We start from the raw sequence: 4,402 nt of genomic DNA, 5'->3' as shown, positions 1-4,402 counted from the left end.
CCCCCTCCACCCACCCCACCCCATCCCCTCACCTTCTCTCCCTAACCTAGGTCTCGGACCGAGCGGTGGCCATGGTGCTCCCAGATCCGCCACGGCCGCAGCACTGCCAGATCCGCCTTCGTCAAGGGCTTCGATCTGGGCCACGATGGAGGCGCTCGAGGTCCACTCCTTCCCCACCGTCGCGCGCCGGGAGAAGATCCTCCCTACGGCTCTCGTCGGTCGACGTCATCGCGGTCGCGCGTGGCTCGACCATCGGTGCTCCCGGCCTTGACTGCTGGTCTTCCCTCGCCGTGTGGCGGCGACGGTGTGCTTCGGACTCGTCGGCAACCAACACAGGTGAGGTGAGATCCCCATCTTCTCTTCTTCCTCCCCTTTGCTCCGGGTGCCGGCCTTCCTGCCATGGCCATGTCCATGTCCATGTCGTGCTATGCTACTTTGGTTAGGAATTTGATGAGTATGCATACGTTAAAATCCAGGCTTGGTTAATCTGCATACCCATTTTCAGATCCAGACTTTTGAGTCTGCATGCATACGCTCAGATTCACTCCCCACTTCCATCCGTACTCCTCACCTCTCGCACCAAGCGGCAAAGTTGATTTCTGTTACTGTTTACTTCACTCTGGTATAGTGATTGACCATCAAATACTCCATCAAACTGGTAGATGTTCACATGTAGATGTATGCCTGGGGATCAACTGCCACTGGTAGAATGATGATAGTTTGTGCAAGATGTTCACATGTAGATGTATGCCTGGGGATCAACTGCCACTGGTAGATGTATCTGGGTGTTGATAGCCCATCAGATTTTGTTAGTGCAACCTGAATGCCTAGGACTCACTGTATTCTATGTAATTTCATGATGCCCCATGAACCCAAGAGTATAGTAGCTTTATGAGCGTGTATCCATCCCATGTCTCTGTTTTGCTGTAAGTTGAAGCTTCTAGTTACGATCTCAGAAAATAAACTGTTGCTCATAGGAGATTGACCGTCCTTGCATGATGTACGGTTCTGGTAGATGATATTCTGAACTTCTTTTTGTTATGTTTTGCTGCAGGTGAATGGAGCTGCTGCTTGGGACATTGCGTCTCAGCATTTGTTTAGTGGGTTTGACGCATTGTCTCTATCAGTCCAAAGTGAGTAGCTGCTTCTCTGAAGCAAAGTTTGCAGGGTTACCTTGTACTGCTATCCTATTCCTACCAGCATAGAAGTGAAGTGTGTAGGATTGGTATTATGCCCCTGTGTTATTTGTTCAGTCCTAACCAAGCTCGTATTCATTTGTCCCTTGCACCTGGTTACTATTGATTGCTCAGAACTAGCTGTTGTAGTTGACCAAGTTACTTAAAGTTAGCTGATTGAGCATGCCAAATGATATTTCTGCAATATGTATGACATTTTTATCGCATCTTGTCTCTAGTTATACTATTGATTCATAAACTTGTTATATTTGACATGGATAGTTCCGTCGCTATCTAGATCCAATGCATATAGCTGAAACAAGCTACTTGTGAGCGTTAATACCACCTATTAACTGGAAATTTCTTGTTACACATGCTTTGTGATGCCACCTATGGTTGTCGTTGCCACCTTATCATGGAAAATATGTTGGTAATGGAATAGTAATTCAAGATAATGGATGATGTCTGTAAATTGTAGTGTAACACAATAGTAAAAATTGTAAAATCTTACTGTTGTAATTAAACTAATGATTTGAACTGTTGTAGTTGACACTATAACTCCACTGTAAAACTATAATCTACTAGTGTAATTCAACTCATTTACTACTCCTGCTGCCCATTTTTTGTTTCCTTCCTAGACATTTCTTGGTTCAAGTGCTGCAGCTGCTATATACTACTCCCGCTGTAAAGAAATATAAGGGCATCTAGATCAGTACTTTAGAGATCTTAATGCTCTTATATTTATTTATAGAGGGAGTACATGGAATTATTGCTAGCTATATATATACCTGCTGCTAATTGATGCTCTTGTGGTGTTCTCGTGGGATTCTGATGGTAATTTTGCTTCTTTGATGGTGTTCTTGACGTGTTGATCCATTGCTCGGGCTAGCTTCTAGATGGTGTGTCTTTGGTGTTAGTTTATCTAATCCTTCTTTTCTGGTGGGAGTCCAGTTCAATCTAATACTTCTTTTCTGATGGTAGTCCAGTTCAATCTAATTTGCCATTATAGTTATGTTCATTTCGTTGCCTACACTTGTACCAATGTACCATGCAGGTACGTATAGGTTACTATTGTAGAACAACATTAGGTTAATTTAGAAGACCTGTAGAGCATTTAACTAGATAGTTAAATTTGCATGTGCAACTATGCTTGCATGGAATGTTCAATATCAGTTATGTTGTGGTTTCTTGTTCTGTGAGTAAAATTGCATAAGTTGGGAGTATCACAACCTGAATGTGCAGCTTATGTATTTTTGTTAAAGCATGGAGTAACTTCTATAGTTTTGTTAAAAATTATCTTGGTCTTGGGCTGATTTGAGTACTACCAAGGGAAGGATATTGAACTTTCCTTGCGGATGTAGAGCGTGTAGGAGAATTCTACGGTGACAACAAATTAACTTGTCTTGAATTACTTCTTTTACTGGATGTTCAGAATGTTCAATTAACTGATTTGCACCTGTTTATGTTTATTTTGTCAACTTCTTATGTTAACTTGTCTTGAATTACCCCTGTATAGTGTAGCAAGTATGTACTCTTGAATCAAATCATTCCATGCTTAAATGATAAAAATGATAAAAATGTCGCATTTAATAGGATTGTAAACCTAATGTGATTGGAGTAGTTTTTACTCGCTGCTGTTAGTTACTAGTATTCACTAATTTTGCCTCATTTTGCTTTTTTACTCTTATTTATGCACACAGACTGCCTACAAGTTAATGTGCTGTTAGATTTGCCTTTATTTTGTTCCTAACAATTTTGTTTGATAACTTGTAGATGTTGTCCTTCATTCATGTTTCGCCGTGAGCTCCAGGACGAAGAAGTTGGGAGAAACATACAGTTCTAGCTTATTGGAGCTAGTTATACTTAGATAGCTAGGTTTTTTTTCCTGAATTTTTAGTTGTGTTACCTGATGTGAACCATGTTTGACTGTAATGTGCCAAGTTTGGCTCTGTTTGATTATATTCATGACGTGAACTATGTTTTCATGATATTTTGTTGTGCTCTGTTTGAAGCATTGTGTAAATATTGGTTATTTATTTATTGGATCGCTGAAATATGAGGAATATAATCCTGACAACTGGGACCTACTTATTAGAACCTGACAATTGGGACCCATTAGACTAGTGGACCCTTATCTTGAAAAAAATAAAATCTAAAACTCTAGAGCCCAAAAGCCCACGTCGTAGCAAAATGAAAGACTGAATTGTTGGGCTTGGCCCATTTGGCTGACCAAAATTACTAGGAAAGCAAATAAAAAATAGGCTGATTTATTGGGTTTGGCCAAATAATAAATGGGCTGAATTAATGGGCTCGGCCCATGTAAAACACCGAATCGGACCGGGCTGAATCTTGTGCCACATCAGCTTGCCACGCTGGATGCCTACGTGGCCTGGGGAGGTTGCTAGTGACCAAAACGCCACAGTAGGAATATTTTGGTTGTAAACGTCCACGACCTTCTCACAGAGAAGGTCGCTATAGTCAGTTTACGACCGCCAGCTTTTGACCTTCTATTTTTGGTCAAAAAAGGTCGCAAATGAAAAACAATGACCTTTCAGTGACCAATAGTCAAGGTCACAAGTTGACATATTTCTTGTAGTGCGTACCCATTAAGGTACGATGTGCCTCTGAGATAGCCGCTTGCTCCAGAAGACCCATCAATGTGTCCGGTTGTACGCCGGACACTCCCGGGCTTTTTCTGTCGATCTCCTTAGGAGCCGATAACTCCGGGCTTCGGGCGGCCGAAGAGTTACCTTCTGGCCTTTGTGGATCAGGAGAAATCCTCCGTGATGACACCTCAGGGTCATCCGCCTCATGAGGCAGGGAAGCAAGAGGAGGCATTTCGCTCTCCATCATCTCCGAAAGAAGATCCCCCAAGGACGAATATTGTTGAGAAGGGCTATGAGCCGGACTGCAAACATATGTCACGGTTGTTATTCTCAGGAAAAGAGTAGGGCGGATTTACTAATGTGGCTTTGTCCACTTACAGCTCGGTTGACGGCTAGCCCCCTTGTGGGTGTTGTGCGGTAAGGACGCCCTCCGGGGCAGGGCCCCCTGGCGAAGGTTTCTTCCCTCATTTGGAAAGCTCCGTTTCCAAGTCTTCAGGGTGGTCCTTTTCTTCCCGTGGGGAGAGGGGATTCTAGATTCACCTCCCCGATCGTCCTCCTTCGCGGAGGCACTAATTCCCCCGGTTTGGATGTGTAACCTATGAAGCACGCTTTTGGCTTCCC

This window comes from Triticum dicoccoides, chromosome 5B (genome assembly GCF_002162155.2).
Source record: "Triticum dicoccoides isolate Atlit2015 ecotype Zavitan chromosome 5B, WEW_v2.0, whole genome shotgun sequence".
NCBI classification, from domain to species: Eukaryota; Viridiplantae; Streptophyta; class Magnoliopsida; order Poales; family Poaceae; genus Triticum; species Triticum dicoccoides.
This window is presented reverse-complemented; position numbering follows the sequence as displayed.